This window comes from Phalangium opilio, unplaced genomic scaffold (genome assembly GCF_054372755.1).
Source record: "Phalangium opilio isolate 3A_F unplaced genomic scaffold, DU_Popi_V2 ptg000045l_1, whole genome shotgun sequence".
In the NCBI taxonomy this organism is placed as follows: Eukaryota; Metazoa; Arthropoda; class Arachnida; order Opiliones; family Phalangiidae; genus Phalangium; species Phalangium opilio.
Genome location: NW_028324168.1, coordinates 6,920,544 through 6,941,371, shown reverse-complemented (window position 1 = coordinate 6,941,371; position 20,828 = coordinate 6,920,544). Strand labels below are relative to the sequence as shown.

At 37.9% G+C, this 20,828-nt stretch overlaps 1 long non-coding RNA gene across 2 annotated transcripts in view; it reads left to right on the top strand.

Annotated features, from left to right (window-relative positions):
* LOC149677190 (uncharacterized) overlaps positions 1–20,828 on the top strand; it is a 271,284-nt gene that overhangs the window by 246,829 nt on the left and 3,627 nt on the right. The window contains exons 6-8 of one of the 2 annotated variants that reach the window (XR_016366591.1): positions 16,964–17,077; positions 20,492–20,636; positions 20,731–20,821. This is a non-coding gene — a long non-coding RNA (uncharacterized LOC149677190). Of the gene's footprint in view, positions 1–16,963; positions 17,078–20,491; positions 20,637–20,730; positions 20,822–20,828 lie in introns of those variants that run through there. The other variant, XR_016366592.1, reaches the window with a different exon arrangement.

The following is a 20,828-nucleotide window of genomic DNA, read 5'->3' as shown; positions in this document are numbered from 1 at the left end:
CTTCCAATTTATAAAGAACATAACATATCCACGAAAGATATCAAGCGTAAGGTTGTATAGTTTTGTATCGCAATCCATCTTAAAACGAACAAAAGAGCCGCGCCGCGCTCGCGCCATTTTAAGAATTAGCCTTGTTTCAAGACCACCCGCCAACTTATTACAAAAATCACAATCTCGTCTATTACGTGTATTGTAAGTTCATAAGGTATGTTCCGTGATAAGTTTGTCACTGGTAACTTAGAAACTGGAGCTTGTAATTTTGAAGTGAGTGAGGTAGGCCCAGGGTGGGAAATAAGGATTTTTTTTAAAACTGGACATTGGGCCAGCGACCCCCCTGGTCTGAAATAAATAAACTGGTCCATGACCATTGACCAGGGCGCGTCGTCTGCTAAACTAAAGAAGTGGATAATTAAAATAGCTGAGATAATGTCTGGACTCTGGCTACCCTTGAATTTTATTAGTGGTCAAGTGAACCACTGACTCCCCCCCCCCTCCGATTTAATTTTTAAACTGGTCATTTGCCCTGTGCCACCGCCTTATTTCCCACGCTGGGTAGGTCATAGATTCTCGTAAAGCGACGCCTGGTGCATAAGGCGCTGTCAAAGGCTTAGTAATGCAGACTAAATATGAAGATGGAATGATCCTGCAAAATTAACCACCGAGTGTAGACAATAAATTCTCGCTTCCGTCGTTCTCCTTCGCGAACTATAGCTCGAGCTGTAAGTCTCTCAGTAGCATTACGAACTTGTATAGGTAGTGTCATTCATACTTATCATGTAACATATCTCATAAACTTATGCTGTAGATCCATCCATCGAACATATCGGTCAATTTTGCTTTCCCCTCAAGAGATCCCTAGCTGCATGTCTAGTTCAATCTATGTAAGAGATTTCCATCGAAAACAACGGGATATTGAGAATTTGTAGGGTAGTTCTTCTTCATGCAGTGTCACGAAGGCCTAAGTTGGTCTATTGTATTTAGTCATGTCCTTTTCAGGCTTTGAAAGGCGCCGGTAACGAGGAAAAATCCCGAGGGCTCCTTGTTGCCAGTACGGCAGGCCAGGGAAGAGGATTTTTAGTTGGACAATATGGACTTCCCGTTGAGTTTGATATCGAAATAAAACTATATCTTTTCAGTGGTGAAATGAATCACTGTGCTGCGTGGTCTATAGATTTTAACAGTTTTGTCTGGTTAGAAGTTAATATTTTGAAGTAAATCAAGTTCATACATAATATCCGTGCAATTTACGTGCAAAGGTGGGAGGGACCATCTACTCCACAGTATATTATTCTCTCTGATATCACCAAGAAGTTTAATTAACCGTCTAAGATTATCCATCTTGCACGTGAACTCGATTAAGTTTAATTTTGGTATTTATTTATTTATTTTTGTGGTTGTTTTTCTTAAAATTCAATTCCTATAACTTCTTTATTTTTCAAAATAAAGCAACGCAAAATATTATAAAAATATTTCAAAATGAAAAATAAAGAGGAAAAATAAGATTATGGGAATTCATGCCCGATAACTTTTCCATTGAATTTCATATTTCTGGAAAAATAGCTCACAACTTCATTCTTAAAAATATAAAAAAAAAATAACATCAAATTTGAAAAGGAACTTTGAAAAAGAATGTTGAACTTTTTAAGGAGAATGATGATTACGTTTGTTGCTTTCAAACTTTGAGACTTTTATTAGAGTTTTATTAACAATATTAACATGCCACTATAAACTAAGCAAAGGCTTGTTGTTTTGTTATTTAAAAGATTGAAAATTTTATGGAAGGAGATAAATTTTGGCTACGTATTTTAAAACGTACATCATAATGATTCTTTTGAAAAATATTTCCTTTTTTACCCCAAGAAAAAAAAAATGATGCATCAATACAATTTAATTTCTATAAAGATTACCCGCTGATGGAGTTACCAAAGAAGTTATTTGTTTATTTAACACATTTATTATAACACTTTTCAAACCAAATCAAATTAGAAAAAATACTTTTCTAGATGGTTGATTTTTATAGTGTATTTATGAATTAATGAAATATTACTAAAATTAGCGCTTATTTTTTATGTTACGGTTAATAATAGGAATTATAATATTAATTAGGCTATTTTAAAGTGACAGTGAAATGTTTCATTTATTATACGAAACGTCTTACCCCTTAACGATTAAAGGTAGCTCGAAAGAATTTTCTAAAAATACGACAATAAAGCAGACGACTTTAACTTCAGTTCAAAGGTCACTGGCACGCGCGCGGGACCAGCTGCTTCGTTTTCCTTTTTTCCTGCTAACGAGTACCAACCGGTTATAATGAAGAAGGCTGAAACGCGTAAACCTTGTTAACGATCAGGACACCACACCGTCTCCTTGATATAATAAGAACAAACCCCAACGACAACTTAAAGGTAACGCTTTACTTTTATACTATCACTGGACAGTTATCCTTATTGGATGGTACCACGTTAGGGTGTCGTTTTCAAGGGGTGTAGACAATCATCCCCGGTAGTCCAGGACAACTGGACACAAAACACAAAAGCTCACTGTTTTTTATATATAGACGATACGGTATACTGAAAGCGCTGGCCAGTGTCCTCGTCCACCTCCCTCCCGCCTTAGGCCTTGGCTTCTCGCGATGGCGGTAGAACCTAAGGGATAGGTACTGGGTTTAACCGCGCAAACGGGAACCCGAAGATAGTTGTACCATGGATGATGTACGCTTAGACACCGTGTATAGGAACTACGAACAAAGTAATTCTTTCAAATAACGAAAGACCATGGTCTAAGCAACTCCATGGTATTTCAGTGTTTATACTCCTAGGTTCTAGATGCACGGAGAGGTTTAGGGATGGCAAGGGGGTAAATCCTATGGTACAATTGACGGCTAGCCTAACAACAAAGTCCGATTCTCTATTGAAGCCTCCGGCCAATAAAGAGAAAATCGTCCAAGGCGGATAATACCCACGGTCCGTTCGAAATTTGGCCAGTTTGTCCGAATTCTCCCCCCTCCAATCCCCACACCCTATGCTACTCTAGTCCGGTGTTGTGTCTCCTTTTTCGGAAATCCACGCAATTCGGGTGGATCTAAAGCCCAAAGTTTCGTCTCCTATCCTTCTTTCCGGCTTGGATATTGTTAATAGTATTTTTTATTTCGTTCCACGAAGATATTTTCACTTAAGGTTTCTGATTAAATTGGCTACCTAACAGTAAAGCTGATTAAAAGAACTTTCTTTAGAAGTACAATTTTTTTAGTCTGTTGCTATCGCCAGCTCGTTGTTAAGGGAAACTAGAAATTGTCTATTTTTTTTATTTTCATTTGGACATTGTCCAGACGTAGGCGGAATTATTTTTTTTCCTGCTAGCTTTAGTACTAAAGTTATATAACTGTTAATAAGAAGTTTAATCTTTATAACTTCGTATAATTGATTGGTATACTTATTGAAGGGGTTTATTGGACAGATTACGAAGCCAAGATGATTTTGAGGACACTTTTAGTCGGTGTACAAATTGGTATACTTATGTAAGACAGTTAATTATCATTTTTCGCTATACCCTTAATTACTACGATGGTGGTTATGACATCTACCCTCAATTAGGTGATTGAATTTTCTTGAAGATTCTCAAATTTCGACCCAATGCCAGATATATATTACATTTAAATCAAATCAGAACATTATGCATCATAATATCCGTCATTTAAACCAACCGATATTAACAATCGGTTCCAATATTAATAAATTGGACGTTTAAACCTCAATATATATTGTATTTCCGTTTACATATCCTGAACGCGAGGTATTATAATTTTGACTCGTATATACCTTGAGCTATAGCTCGGGATTTGCGATCTGAAACTGGGGTCCCGTTACCATTGTATCTCAGTGGCGCGAATAATCCCCTTAGATCTCCAAGAGAGACCGATTCTGTTCCTTCAGAAGACGTTTTTAGTCCCATATATAGAATGGGGATGAGTTTTGGCGGGAACCTATGATACATTCACGTGGGGGTATTGGTCCATACAAGCGACTCGGAGCTCTTGGTCATTGTAAGCTAGACTAGAATGTGCCCGGACAATAGTGGACAATAGCCTAAGCCTAGATTCTTAGTCAATCCAGGATCGTGGATCTATATGCTGTGTTAGTAGATAGCTTTGAGCCTCGTGTATTGCATCTTTTGAGTTGACAAAAGTGTCTCTCGCAATACACCTCGTATTGGACACTGTCCATGATTGGCTTTCGAGGTTTCAGTCCAGTTATACCAGTATTGATTTATAGGTGAAAGACTACGTATATAGATTTTTATGACCAAAAAAAATTAGACTTCAGTTTCTACATCTGCTCCTGGTTTCTATAACAACAAAATTTTTTTAAATCTATAAATTTTTTTAATACACTTAATTAAATAAAAAATATTCTTTTAACTAAAAAGTTCACTCTGCGTTTTGAAAACATCGGGAACAGTCGAAAATTTTGACTTAAAATTGGCCATAATTTAAATTAATCGTAAGTAAATTACTAACTAATATTATTAAATATTTAAATACGTAGCATATCCTCTGTTTGCGTAATATCTTCACCATGTACTTTACAACGTAACACTTAAATTTAACTATCCCTTGTTTAGTATAAGGACTAAGAAGACTATAAAACAAGACAATAAATTAAAAATCGCTAATAAATTAATTAGTAATCTACCCTCCTAGCTTTTAATAAGGTAGTATAGTGAGTCCTTTCATACTTGAATAAGTGCGTGGAAAATTATCCCTTACAGCGGGGGCCACGTGCGATGCATTCTAATATAAAGCGCGCCTTTTAATAGCGACGCAGGTTGGTTGGTGGGCTGGTTAAGAGCGTGATTCCACGTAATTAAAAGAGTCAAGTCTCCCCCCCCCCTTATTCACGCGATGCTTTCCTTAGATCCCTATTTATCCTCATCAACTAGTGTTCGCTTAGATAGACTTAATGGATAGAAAACGACTAACAAGTCGCGTCGTTTAACATAAAGGCGCTCGCGAGGTTTGACAACCGTATAAGAATTAACAAAGTGACTCGTCAATCAATTAAACCTAAATGAACAAAGATATTTTTATGGACCTTTGAAGCTAAGGTTACTAACTTACGTCGTCTGCTAGTTACTAAGTCTTTACAGGTAACACTTGTTACAAAGTTGATTTTAAAATTATATACCTTTCATAATAGGGAAAGACACGGGGGGTAAAACTCTGCCCTCCATCTCGCTTTATGGCGCCTGCGCACTAGTCTATTTGTATCATGAGAGTGCATGCGCAGAGATGGATGGAAATGTATCAACCCCCTTGTATGTATGTCCCGATACCTAGGGTTACCACCTTTTTTAACTTCAAAAAGGTCCTTTGCCAACGACATATAAACACCAATACGAGACATGGTGTACGTGGCTACTCAAGAAGTTTGACGCGGCTGTGCCTTTACCCGTATTCACTATATAGCACGGTATACTTCGATATATATACACTCTTACATACTCCATTTTCATTAGCGCTAGGTGTCGCTTAATTATGAACGAACGAGGGGCTTTTATATCAACTCCTTTTTGCTCGTGAACCCTTCTCTCCTGTCTCGAGGTTATTATAGCCCTGCGCGTTAATGAGGAATTCTGCTCCTTGAAGCTTTAATTAATGATCTCATTTAGAATAGAAGACTGTGTCTGCAGTATTATACCAGGATTCCGTATAGAGCCCCGTTTTGCATAATGGCGCGCGACACTTCTGTCTCTCTCTTATACTTTGAGCTCCTTTAGTTAGTGTATTTAGAATTAAATCGACTACCACAACTACTTCGTATGATTTTATCAAATTGTTTTACTACCTGGTAAATTAGTTTTAAATTATTTTAAAATGAAACGGTGTTGTATCTTGAAGTTTTACCACCTGATTTCTAGAAATTCTTAAAAAGTAGCCCATTCTCGCTTCGTAATAATTTACCAAGCGCAATACTCCTACGGAACTTATTTAAAAACTTACAAGTATGGATGTTATCAATAGCGAGGATGTCAACGGATCGAAATTTAAAAAAGTCACTGTCGCGAAAGTTTTTATAACGTTCCTCGTGCCCCTTTTAAGAGGTGTAGGTACTTGAAGCAAAATATTATTCAAGAACCTTTTTGGGTGTAAATTCACTTTGACTTGGTATTTTCTGGTTCTCACTATTTCTCAGGGTTTTATTCACACGATGTCCTTGTCCTGTGTAGATAGGCCCTATAGCGTTTTGCGTACTACAGCGGATTTCAGATAACGACTGGTGAAAGCTTGCCTATTGCTTTTCAATAGAATAGAAAGTGTCTATTGTGCTATGCCATCCAGTATGGACGCCCTAGTGAACGCGTTTCACTCCATCTCTCGTACAATGCCCCTGTAATGAAGCCCACTATTCGGATATACGCGACTAACAGGGTTGCTGGAGGAACTCTATAGTGGTAGCGGCCTCGTGCTCCGTTGTACACCCTTCAATTCCAATAAGGAGGAGGGGGGTTGGACTATCGAATCGAAACGTATCGTTTCGAATAGGATGAACCCCTTTATGCACCCTCCCTACCCATAGTTTGGTTTGGCATTGCGACTTTATGGAGATTGATCAAGATTGAGACCTGTTTTGGCGGCTACAATATAGACTGTTCCCGTAATTTCAGATGAGAAGCAAACGCCACGGAGACCACGGGGTAGGTCACCTTCTTGGGCTATTTCCCTCCTGCCAAGAAACAACCAGCCTGGGCTAATTTTAATTAACCGCCCTTTGTACTAGCCGCAACATGGTATGCTGTCAACCATAATCTCATAAACGACACATTCGGGTTTATAAGTTCTAAAACACAAACGCTAAATCCTGGGCAAAATCTAGCGCTTTATAGGTATTATAAATTAATTCTGCAAAATTCCACTCGTGGGAAGGTAGATTTAGCTGTAGCTACTACTTGCAGTATATCTAAAAAAAATTTCACCCCATACTTCATTCAATCTCGCCTCTCCCTCTCTCACACACACACATACTTGGGCGCTATGGTGAGGGTGTTTGGCACCACTTGAAATTGAGTTGGGGGGTGTGATCGCGCCCCGCGGGTTTCCTAGCTCGGGGAACGAAAAGTTCCGCCAATTTCCGAACGTATGCTCTTTGGAGTGGCTCTCTTCACTATCTAGAATATTGTAGTAGAGTTGGGGGACACAGGGTCGGTGATAATACCGATGTCGCTGAACACTTCCCGGGATAAACAAGAAAGACCCTAGTAGCTCTTTACCGACCGACGCCAGCTCCCGCTTCGGTCCTGGTCCAAGTGTGGCACGCATGCGTTACTATATGACACATCAATTCCTTTTGGTTCGTGTTTCTATAACCGTGAAAAATTAATGAAGTAGGCAGATTTATTTAGTTGATATTGTGGTGTATATGTTAGGGTCTGATTGTGCGTGGCCTTGAAAAGTTAATCCGCATGCCCAAGTTAAGGCTTTATTTCGTTATGGGGTCCCGTACTGGCTTTTCAGCGGTGCAGAACCCTTATTAATATACTACTTAACAAATTTATTATTATTTTAAACCAAAATAATCTTTTTAGTGTTGCACTGTGATGTCTGGTTCCCTCACACCTTGACCATAGCGTTAGTTAGTTCCATGCCTTGACCATATTGGCTCGTGAAACCTTGTAATTCATATAGATAAGTTTGTTTATTTTGACGCCCTTTTAACTCGATTTTCGTTTCATTCCGAGGGTAAAAAAGAGAGAGATGAATTGGTTTTTAAAACTGAACAACTTTTATTTATTTTCTATTGAAGCGCTAAAATAATTCTCAATGGGACCTATATACAAAAATACATCTACGGTGCCGTCCCTAGTGCGCACTTTTCTACACCGTTTTCCACGAATGGAGGACGTCTACCCCGTTTGAATCTTAATCTTAGTTCGATTTGAAACCTTCCGTAGATTTAGCGACGTGTAAATCAAGTCGATTGTACTCCTTGTCTGGATACAAGAGAGGGTGTCCCTGACGCTGCTGTAACATCACGCCTATGTACTCCCTGATTAAAATATACAATTTCTATTCACTACCGGCTCTTTTCAGATGGGCCTTGGTCTTCTCTTTTTTCTCTCACCCCTCTCCAGGGTTTTGGGACTCTTTGTGAGCCTCTGAAAACGGAGCTTTGAGACTTGGACGCCTTAATTTGAGAAGTTTTGGTTCCCCTAGTTGCTCCTTGATATCTTAAATGTAGCTAAGAATAATTAGGCTTAACTCAAACTACTATATTTTCTTAAACAGCAAACTTGTTTTGTTCTTGCGTGTCCTGATGCACAAAATTTCGAATAGCTCTCAATTTATTTCTATAAGAGAAAAATACTGATTTCTAAGTGTTGTATGACGTCTGCCGCGGTTATTTCCTCCACGTTTGAGCTTTGAAAGGAAGCCGAGAGAGTATAGTGTAGGCGCGGGTTGGGGTATCCAGCCAGCCAGCGAGCTAGGCCTTCTCTCGGCTATAAACACTCGTGAATGGTTTTCAATTTTACATCAGACAATGGTCAAATCAGGCTGAATAGGATGGTATATAGTGGGGAAGGGAAGTTGGCGTTGATCTCGTTACACTACCCCTAATAATAAACGTCGATTTTGCTCTTCAATAGGAGAAGAGGGGGTATCAGGAGTAAACGCGAGAGAGGAGACGTAGCTCGAGAGAGAGAGAGAGAGAGAGAGAGAAATTCGCTATTTTGTCCTATCTCGAAGTTTTGTACATACGTGTTACGTATGTGGTAACTCCAGCAATCGTGGCTCTCAAATTTATAGCGATACACAGTAATGTGAAGACAAACGACCGGCATTCAACTAATTTTAGTCCCCCCCCTTTAATTAAATACTTTAATTAATGTATGCAAATACGGTGATGATAGCGAAACGAACATTTTCCGGAATTTGCATTCCATCTTTGTAAACAAATATTTTTACAACAGTGCAAGTTTTATTTCTAACCTAAACACAAAATCCCTTCAAAGAGAAGTTTTCACGCTTTTCCCAAAGCTCGAAATTGTTTAACTCTTTAAATGTTGCGGAAAACATAACTTAGAACTCTAATAAAGAAACAAATTTATGAATTATATTAGTTATTCGGGTCTAAGTGAGTTAGGACATTATTGCTTTCAAATTATCCTGTGTGTGTCGAGGATAGCTTTTCGTTCTCCGTATTCTTTTCAACGTGGCACCCTTCGCGCGCTCGACAAAAGGGGCTTCTTCCCAACTCGACACTTTGTCCCGCGATTCTATTCCCATCTCTCTTTCGCGCTCTCTTTTCGCGCCTTTCTCGCGTAGTCTCGCGCTCTAGGAGGATGAGCACGCGTGGGGCTCTTTGTGTCCCACGCGCGCGCGCACGGGTTGAGTTCGAATTCGATATTTTTATTAAACTTATTATAGGCCTAGGATCCGTTTTTGTCAAGTATTTTCTGAAGGGTCTGGTTGTCCATGGGAACCGTTTTGATATACGGGTCTTGACCCAAAATTGAAGAGTGTTTGGGATCAGTAGACGAAAATAGAAAGGATCACGTTGAAAGTGAAGTTGAACACCAGTACATTTTGTCTAATTTCCTTGATTGTTGCGAGTTTTAACCTTTGATTAGGCCTAACACATTGTTTGAATTTAGTTTTAACCTTTGATTAGGCCTAACGCATCGTCTGCATTTACTTTTAAAGTTTGATTAGGCCTAATGCATCGTCTGCTTTTAGTTTTATCCTTTGATTAGGCCTAACGCATCGTCCGCATTTACTTTTATCCTTTGATTAGGCTTAAGACATCGTCTGCATTTACTTTTAAAGTTTGATTAGGGTTAACACATTTGCGAAGGAAGGGAAAACATCGTAATCCGAACTAAACCTAATACGATTTTCCCCTCATCGAATTTTGACAATTAGTTTATGTAAATTTTCCTTGAGGATTCACCAACTCAACCAAAATACGATGACGTTATAATACTCCGTTCCATTCTTCTCTTCATCAGAATAGAAAAATAGAAAAAAACTGTAAAAAGACTACGGGGATTTGAAGCGTAGCCCCAAATCCCAAATTAACAAAATTGAAATAATAGCTTCGAGTTATGAAGCCTAGTTAATTAGTTTTTGATTTTTTTTTCTTTAATGAAATGGCCAATGCTCTCGGGGAAGAGAAAATCCCCTTTTGTAAGTGGACCTTAATTAGAAAAGCGTATAAATTACCTTAGCACTTAATAAATTTTAAATTGAAAGTGAATTACGTCATCTTGATTAAGATGTATTGAAGTTTTCTTTTAAAAGCTAAATAATTATTTTAAAATTAAGAAATTAATTATTGAGATTCGCTTCAATGCACCAATCTGAATCAAATTACCGTATCACAGTATCTTCGCAAAGGATCATTAACTAAACCATTTAAAACTCAAACGGTAAAAATTCAATTGTAAACAACTTAATCAAGCTACGGTTTTGTTTCATCCTCTCTTTTAAACATTAAACAACCTTGGTAAGGCCATTCCTTTTAAAAATAGTAAGAAACAAGTTAAAATACTAGTAAAAAATTTGTGTTTAGTAGATTTGATGAGAGAGTTTCAGTTCAAAATGAGATGAAGGGGAACAAGACGAGTGGGAGAGAGAGAAACGGGGTGCACACACGTAACACAAAGGCGAAAAAAAATTTCTCCTTCTAGCCGGATGCTTTTATTGAAAACTGTTTTATCCCTATTAGAGAATAAGAGAATTTTTGTGAGCAAAAGCCTCGTCTATTCTTTACTAACACCCTCTACGCGTTTGTAGTGGTCCAGGGACTCCCATTATAAATGGAAACTTGCCCGAACCGGGGGCCCCGCCAGCCCCAGCCCCCATCCATACAACGTACCCGTTGGATTGGAAATGTTACTCAAAAGCGGCGGCAGACACAATAGAAGAATCCCCAAAAAACCGGGAGCAAAGAGACTACCTCCTATCCCCCTAATACGTTCCAAAACCAACCATGAGTTTAGATAATTATACCTTGAATATTCCTCTACTTAAACATGGATAGATTTAATTTTAGAAGTAGGGATGGAGAACGGTATTTACTTCAGTCCGACTCATAGCCCACCCAGTATAGAGCCCCTAGCTCCCTCCAACACGTAACGAAAAGTTTAAATTATCTTATTGGCTCACTTAAACTACGTTTTGATGACGTTGCTGACGGGGACGGCGAAAAATACGTAATTCCTTTTTACCTTTGTCGCTATGACCCCTCGCCTATTCTTTCATCCCCCCCCGTCCCGTGGAAGGGGGTCCGGGACTTAAAGGCGCGCGCCCAGATATTACTCTCTTCTCCATTCCTACTTCTAAAAATTAAATCTATCCCTGTTCAAAGTACTTAGATAATTTTAAGAGTTTGCAGTTTTTAACATAAGAAGTTTTAACCATATTCTTGTACGTATTGCGAGAATCATTGCACCATCGAAATAAAAGAGATTCCACTAGCGAAAGAATAGAAAAACCCGGGGGAAGGGAGGGATCTGGCTGAATCGGACGAGAAAAAAAGGGAGAAAAAATTATTCCACTATGGTAGATCCATTGGAGAAATGATGCCCGACCGTGTATGGGACGCCTTGAGCTTGCTTGCACGCGCCCCCATAGTAATACTTCTGACGTTGTGTAACACGCGCTTTCGGGGCACCCAGTGCACCCTGACACCCTCCTGTTTCAAACCCCGGGTTGCCCTCACTTTACTCTTTTCAAGTGGAGAGGCGTCTACCGATGAAATTGCCTATACGCCAGCCATTGACAATTATGGAAAATAGAGAGGCCCACTACATTTACTGGGGGTGCATGCATGACGATGTGGAGATATCTTCCGTATAGACCGTTCTATTAATTCCTGAAGTGAAGCACAAACACCATATCACCTTCATGGGTTATGTCACCTTATTCACCTCCCCTCCAGTATGTTGGTTTATCTGTAAGTTATTAATGAAATGGTCTATTAGAGCTTGGAATAAGCTTTTAGAGGTTTTTTTTAGTACATGGGAATTTTTGCCTCACGTTGATAGTCTGTATGTAAAAAGAGTTCAAAGCTCAGCAAAGCTAAGAAGGTCAGGGAAAAGTCAAAGTGTTTTGGAGTCGTGGTTAAATGGTCAGTGGAGAAGTTCAAGAATTTAAAAATAGGTTTAAAAATGTTTTAAGAAGTATCGAGGAATATGTAAATTAAAATTTAATTGATCACTTTTAATAGCGTAAAATATTTTAAATAATATTAAAGGTTATTTACCTGATTTTATTAAACCTTAAACTGGATTATAATAGCCAATTGAATTCGTAAATAAGTGTGAGAAAGGCTCGAGCAAAAACAACTTATTATACACGCTCCATTTCATTTCATTTTGATTAAACTCGATCGCTAAATTAAAGCCAAATGCATGCTATAATAGTATTTTAAAAATTCTATCGAATTAAAAAGGCATTAAGATCACGTGCAACAAGTATAAATAAAACTTGTGTGGTAATAACAACACGAGGATCCCAATTGAACTATAGCGATAATGTCTTTTTAGCCATATCGTAGTATACGATAGGCTCTTAGTTTGACCCGAGCCGTCGTAGTAGTAGTAGTAGTAGTAGTAGTAGTAGTAGTGGCCGGGGTTGTCGCTTCGTTATCGTCAGATTTTAGCTTAAAAGGAACTTTATATTACCACAACCCACCCATAGGGGTTACTGGGCTCGGTTAGAGATTTAATTTTAATTAAAATTTTTTTGAGATCGCAGCCGGGATTCGAACCCGGGTCCCTCACGCAGAAGACGGACATTCTACCATTGAGCTATAGAGACTCGATAGAAACCCCGAGTTTTTTATTATTTATTCTTATCTCTAAAATGTCGGGGTGGTGTGGGGTGGGGTACCTCTTAATCTGTGGGGTCGGAAACTTTTGAATTTTTATCTGTGGGGTCGGATACTTATGAATTTGTATGTTTGGGGTTTTTATATTTATTTTCTTTTTATGTATGTGCTAATTAAATAGATAACGATTTTCCCCGTTTCGTTCTCGTTCGGTAGCTATCGTCATTTATGTTATGTTTGACTGGAACGTTTTGGCGGTTAATTCAAATGTGGGTTTAGATAGAGCTAACATAGTGTTAAATGAGCGTTATGCGTTTGATCATTTTAGCATTGCTAAAGGTAATTCGAGGGGATAATCACTAAATTGCGTAATCACTATAACTAAACTTTCTCTTTCAAAAGTTTCTGGGCATAAGTCCTTGTTAGAAATTTATAAGATGCGATAAGTGTGCATCGGCATAAGTCTATGTTGTAAACTCATCGAGGGGATTATCACTAAAAACTATCTGTTCTTCGATTCGCCGGAATATTAGAATTACAGCATAAGTAAATTTATACGGTTATAATTTAATCACTGTTTAGAGTAGGGAATCGAGGGGCTATTCACTCTGATTTTATGCACGGTAAATCATTTAAGCATTGAAAAAGATAGCGCTATTCACTCATTAGGGTAAGGTATAGAGGGGTTATCCACTCATTAGGGTAGGGTATAGAGGGGCTATTCACTCGTACGATATGGCTACTATTACGAGCCCTTGGGCCGTCTTGTTAAATAGGCTATAGTAAACAGAAATAAACCTACGTAATCTCGAATCACATAAAGCTTGCCTCGAAATTGAAGGGTTTAATATACGCTATATCATAAGGCTATCATACTCTACATAAGTATTGCTCGAAAGGATAAAGATGTAACTAAGAGGAAAAGACACGGGGTAAAACTTCCTTTGAACAATGCCAATACGATAATCTGCCCCAACGGCAGACCCATACTTATGTAGTATAAGGTTCTATATTTGCTTATCCTAGCATGAAAAAAGAGGTGTTGACCACTCTATTCAATATGAATATGAATAGTAAAATTCATATTTTTTTGGATTATAATTTTATGTAGTATATGATGTCTTATTTTTTACACTATAGCTAATGATCTGAGAAATTTAAAAAAAATATATAACTTTATAAAAATAGTGATTGTATATTATAGTTAATAGGTTTTTTAAAAAATAATTTTTTTAAGGGGTCACTTAACATTGAGGTTCAATATGACCGTGAGAATGGTTCGAAATAACTATATTTTGTGAAATATTTTCCGGTATATTTCATAATATAAATTTATAATTCATTTTAAATATTAATTTATGGTAAAATAATTGTTTAAAAGTTGTAAGCAATTGAGGGCGGAACCTTGTAATTGGGGCTGTACTTATAGGCGTAACAACTTTAAAGGGCATGGATTTAAAATAATTTAAAGTAAATACGTTAATTTTCCTAGCTTTTTAAAATTATTTTAATCCAAATAAATTCATTTACTGTTTATTCCGGACTTAAAATTGATTTATGGTTTTATATTTACCCCATGTTCCTCAATGGCGGAACATTTATGAACTCTGTAAGGTTACATGTCTGTGGTCTGAAAATAGCTATAATATTTAGGTCTCTTAAACCTATTACTTGCCTTTTTTGCCGCCATAGTCTATCAAAAAGAAAAAAACGTTGTCGGAAAACGGTTTTTGGTAGTCCGTCGTTTTAACAATGGTAATGATTTTCTAACGGACATCATTTCGTCCTTTGTTGCCCGGGATCTCTTTTTAGAATAGAAACTCCGGCGTTTGTTGTATAATGTTAATGTGTCATTTCGATCGGAGGTTGCGTTGAATCGTGTCCTCCCTGTTGCTACGGTTTCGAGTTTAAACCTTGTCACAGTAGAGCTGGGCGTAGTAGACGTCCTAGATCGAAATGGTCCATGCCTGGTAGCCTAGCCATCAGTCTATAAGAATCTGAAAGCCCCTGTAAGCGGCCCGTGAAAGCAAGCGTACGAAATGACTGCCGTGAGCACGCGAGAGCCAAAAAAACCCATGAAAAACATGTAAAACAAGATGTCAAGTTAGATAGTATGATCTTTGAGCTACAAAATACTGAACTTCTAAATTTTTGAAGTTGCTATTGCCAAGTTAGCCTCGAGCCCGTCGCTTGCACCGCAGTAGGAAGCTAAAGGGCTAATGAAAGTTATTTCGAAAGGGTTCAAAGGATAATGAAACATTCCGAGTTATGCTCCAAACTACGTGACTCCCCGATGAGATATTCACAACAGTCCCAAAAACAGGGGGCGCTCTAAAAAAACCTCGCCAGCCAACCTACCAGCCTGCTTTTGATTCGCGTTTCACGCGCATATTCATACACACAACGCTGTCTGAATGTTACCATTCAAGATGAAAAGGGCCGACGTTTTTTCTTCTCCTTCTCCTTCATTGTCTACCAAGAAGGCCCCCATTCAGATTTTTTTCTGCTTTGGCGCGTTTTAGCCCTGGCGAACGCCGTTTTTTTTACTCCAATTGTATTCCTCTAGATGGCGCTATTAACAGAAGCGGTGTATGTCTGTCTTCCCCCATTTTCTCCCAGTCTATATTGACGCATTCTTTTATGTAGAATTGCAGCTTTTGTGATAAATACAAAAGAAAAACGCAATTTTTAGGTTCTTTTTTATCATCTTTTATCCTTACATAAGAAATTTTTCTCGCGTATCTCGAGATATCACGAGTTTATGGAATTTACTCGTGAATTTTGAACACGGTAGATGTCGCGTTTGAGTGAGCTAAAAAAGTTCGTCACGTGACATTGCCCAATCACTACTCCATTAAATAGTAACACTACTACTTCGAAATATAGTTCTTGACAGAAACGACTCCCAAGTGGCATATTTTCTCTTTTTAATTGGATTTATACGTTTTTCTACTTTTAAATATTCTTTCTAAAGTTAAAAAGATTCATGTCGATTTATAGAAATGAACTGGGGAAACGGGGCTTGGCATAAAAAATCCCATTTATTAAGCTTAGGCCTAGAATAAGAAGAGTGAAGAAAAAGGGGTTTTTCTTCTGTTTAATATTGTCTGTTTTCATTTCTTATTGTATTGTGTGTACAACGCGCGAAACTTAAATGTACAGAATGTGGGGAGAGAATGTAAAGAAAAAGAAATTCACCAGTTTTTCTCTCGCTTTGAAGTCTTTTTGGTTTGAATCTTTTTTCTATTCATTGCCGGTATGCATAAACAAATGTTTAATGTATGGAATGTTTTATTGGTAATTTTCTTTTCATAAAAACTCTGGAGTATTACAAATTTATCATGTACGAGTATACACTCACTACCAAACAGATTGCTAAAAACGAAGGGAACAAAAAATAAAGGGTGGTTGTAACATTTTGTGCAATAATAACTTTGAGAAATTTGTAAGAAATTCCCTGGGGACTAGAATTTTATTGAATTATGATTAAATTAATGATGATATTATGAATTTTTTAATGCTATTTTCCATAGAGTTATTTTATCGTTGTGATATTGAAAGTTTACAAACCTTCCATGGTGGGACAAACAGTGTTGGACTTTGTAGATTATGAATGTGCAACATATGGCAAATGGGTCGTAGTAAATTTTTGGTTGGTCCCAAAAATCTGACCTAAAACGAGAGTGGATGCGACAATAGTGTTCTGTTTCGTCCGCGGAAATATCGTTTAAATTCGTCACAGGTCCAGAATTTTTCTTTGTTGTCCATTTTGAATAGAAGAGGTGTTTGTTATGTGGGAGAAACGAGAATATCTCTCAATTCTTTTTTTTTTCTCTTATCCTGATAAATTATAGAATACATCTCGCCGAAGCAACAACAAAGGCGTCCCCAAAAACTTTGAATACAAAAGAATAAACGAATAGAAAAGAATGGAATGGCCGAAAAGGTCCCCTAAATAACACCTTTCTATCCAATTCCAAAATAAAACGTTCACTCTCTCTCTCTTTCTCTCTATTATATAGGCCTATATCTGTATTTTATTTTCCTAGCATATCCGCCTTAAGTATATTCGCGTCGTTGACATTGATGAAGTCTAATTCGCACTAAATATGACGACTTCTTTTTATGTTTTACAGAATAATTGTAACATACGCCGGATTATCAATATGTCAAATCAAGAATCGCACCTGTAACCAAACCCGTCTATGGAGTATTGATATCATTTTCTACTGAGCATGACATTAACGAAGGTGAGAACGTAAAAATTTTGATAAAATAGATGAAAAATAGACCTTCTTCTAAGTGAAAATTGAGGAAAAGTTCACATGTAGTTCAATTGTGCCTTTTGAATCAAGAGTATGACATTAACCAAGGTGAGAACATAAAAATTTTGATAAATAGATGAAAAATAGACTTCTAAGTGAAAATTGAGATATCAAGAGTATTATGCCTAGATATAAGTTTAATTTTTGGGATTAATGCGAACGTATTCACAAACGTATGTACGCGATACGTTAGCGACATTAAAGGCGTCTCGTCTTTATTCTAACAATATGGTTTCTATTGTGTCTACGCTTCGGACAATAGGAAACCCCTATATGCTGGTGGAGGAGTAAGGGGGGTATGGCAAACCTTTTTTTTTGTGTATATCAGCACTCGGACTTTATTATCTCGGCCACAGCTCGATGGCATAATGGTGAAGAAAAAAAATATTCTCGCTTCCCCCCTTGTAGAAAGTTCTCAGTTCCGTCGCTCAATTTGTTCTGTTTGTTTGGCGCTCCGATAGATGGGTGGATAACAGGGTGTGGGTGTCGGGAAAAACAATGGTGTTGGGCCGGACGCGGGCGGCATGTGACGTCGCGCGCGCCGAGCTAAAGAATAGGTTTTTGGCGCCGCCAAACAATGGAAATCCGAACTATAGAAATTGGACTACTATCTTATTCTCTCTCTACTGTTCTGACGCCTACACAAAGTATTATAACTTCCCCCCCCCTATCCCTCTCTTTCACTCTCTCTCTCTGTCCGTCATGGATGGTGTCGTATGACTGTAAGTGAAAGTGACGCTGCTGTGGACTTGGTTAGCTAGCTAGCTAGGAGCAGGGCAACTTTCGTATAGATAGAAGAATGGATTGTTGGCTTGGTCTATATTGTTCGGATTATCATATTGTCTTTCCGTGGTGATTGAAGCCTGTATTGTCTGTCATATCACCCAGTATGTAGGACGTTAACTACATCGCATAGATTCACCGCCAAGACTAGTTAGGAGACGCGACAAAATGGATAACTATAATGAATAACTATTAAACTTTACTTCAGTTCGACTCGTAACCCAATGAAGAGCTCCACCCATTTAAGACTTAACTAAATATTTAAAATAACTTATTGGTTCTACGTTTCTGACGGAGATAGATGGCGCCTTAAAGACCCGCCTCATATTTTCTACCCCCGCTTCGTGCAAGCGGGTTTCGTTATCTGTCGTTCATTCCCGTTTCTGTAAAATAGATACGTTCCTGACCAATATTTTTAAAGAAACAAAATATGTTCCTGAAACAAGTTAGATTTTTGGCAGTCAAATTCGGAAAGTAATTAAAAGCCGATGAATTAAACCCTTGTCACGCGAATATTAAATCAAAAAGCATCGAATTATATAAAGTTTTAACAATCAGAGACAATGGAAACATAAAAATTCTACGGATACCTGGTTAAATAAACGTTTCTATATAACTTTTTTTATTAGGAAAGGCGTTACGTTAAACAGTTAGTACAAATATCCCTATGAATGAAAAATGGAAAGTATTTAGCATTATGCCTCATGAAACAAACTAAATACGATATAGCCTAAATGATTTAATGGCTTCTTCTCACGATATACGTTTGAAACAATAGTTGAAAACCCACGTAGAACAACGTTAACCCTCGCTGTTTACGTTTGTTTTGAAGGCAAAACGTCGCTTTCTTTTCATGCTGTACAAATTATATATAAACTAAATAAACAGCTGAAATTAAACGAGGTTAAAAGTTAACGCATTCTGAAGTGTTGCGTTAATAGCGTCACCAGATGTCGCTTTGGCGCAATTAACTTTTAAATATGCGCTAATGTGTAGTAAGCTTAAAACACAGAGATAATTGGTTACAGGCTTAAAAGGAACCGAAACTCCTATAAAGAAAAGCATTTATTTCCCTTAAGAATCTGTTAATTCTAAGGTTACAAAAATCATTATTCAAGTTGAAACTTTCGGTAGCGATCTATATATGAATGATTTAATTACTTATTCGTTCATGGGGCAGTTTATAAAGCTTAGATGAAGTTGGAATAGGGGTTAAGAGTGCATGTGCGGGGGAAGGGGGGGAGACCGACCCTCCGGAACAGATCGGACACGATGCAAAGTCAACGGAGCGAAATATTTCAATAATCTTTGGAGCGCGTTGTTGCCGATTTTACAGCACCCTATTTTCATCCCGGGTCCCTTCTCTTCTCATCTCTTTTGGGCGCGTTTTCCCCGTCAAATGTCCACTGGTTCGCATCAATCGTTTCATCATTTTCATCATCTAGCCTGCTGGGGATGGATGCTTGGAAGCGTTCCTTTTTTACAAAACTTTCAGGAGAGCTTATGAGTATATAAACTTTCATTCAGTTACAGGCTTACAGCAACGGTTTAAAAGCAGAGTTTAAAACGGGGAAACCATGAAGGGACAACTTATTTCCGTGCCCAAAATTGAAGGGCCCCCGTTCTCCATGTAGGAAGAGGGGAAGGGGAGTTTACAATGCCTATAATGGCTTACGGTTTTGGCGTTGGTACTCAATAAAGCGAATTGAGCGTTTCATTTCGCTTTGACGAACATAGAGGACGCTTTTGGCGCTTTTCTAGACGCGCGCAATCTTTCGCGCCAAATTTTCCCATTTAGCTTTTCCAATCACGATGTTCGTTCGTTGCTTACTGCGATAAAACCCCCGGGAAGAAAACGATGGTGACGACCAAAAGTTGACAATTCCAATAAATGAAAACCCCTCTAGCGATGTTATCACAGTTAGCTTTACTAACACGGTGCTGTTGGGAAAAGGTAGCTTAACTTAGTTTGCCGGGTTTTCTGGAATTAAATACGCTTCAATAGTCAGTAATGAAAATACATTGACGTAAAAGTCACTACTACTACAACTACTACTTCTTCTGTAGTTCCTCAGTTTTGTAGAGTCCCTGACTTTAGGGGCTACCTCATTGAACCCTTTGAAGTTTGTTTTCAACGAGTAGGGACATGAACCCCCCCCCCTCTCAAATGAAAAAACGAATCAGTATCTGTGTAAAGGAAAATTTAAATTTATATTTCTGATGTCTATGTCTGTATAAAACCCAATATAAAAAATTTACCAAATGTGAGAATTGTATTGATGTTTTCCCAGTTGGGGATATTTACTAAAGGTGTGTAATTATTGTCATCCAAATAGAACCTTACAATATTTTGAACAAGTTTGTCTTCTTTATGAAATGTCCCTTTTGCGGGCGGGGCTATCTTGGGGATATCTGGTCGTTGTCCATTTGATTTATATCTTACAAAGTTTGAAAGATCCTAAAGGTCAAACTGTATGAAAGAGCAACGAAAGAGAAAAGTCGAAAAGGGAGAGCATTTCTGACCATGATACAAGGATGTATTTTTTTTTTTTTTAGTGTTGGATGGACCCCAAGATATCTTCTCTGGTTTCCACTCCATTTTGTCCACTTTTGATCTTTTGTCCGATATGTCCGTTTCTTAGAAAACTCCGTACATCCTGCCGAGTTGTTAAGAAGTATCAATCTGGTTGGTTCTTTGGGAGTAAGTACAAGTGATGACGCGAGTCATAACATAGTGTGTTCGAAAATATTATACAGGGGTATATTTTTTAACACTGCCATCTTTATTTTTAAAGCATATTTTCTTGACCCCTCTTGTGACCTATGACCCTACGCATTAAGTAAAATCGGATAGGGAAAAAAAACTTCGAAGTTAGAAGAAAAATAAAATAAC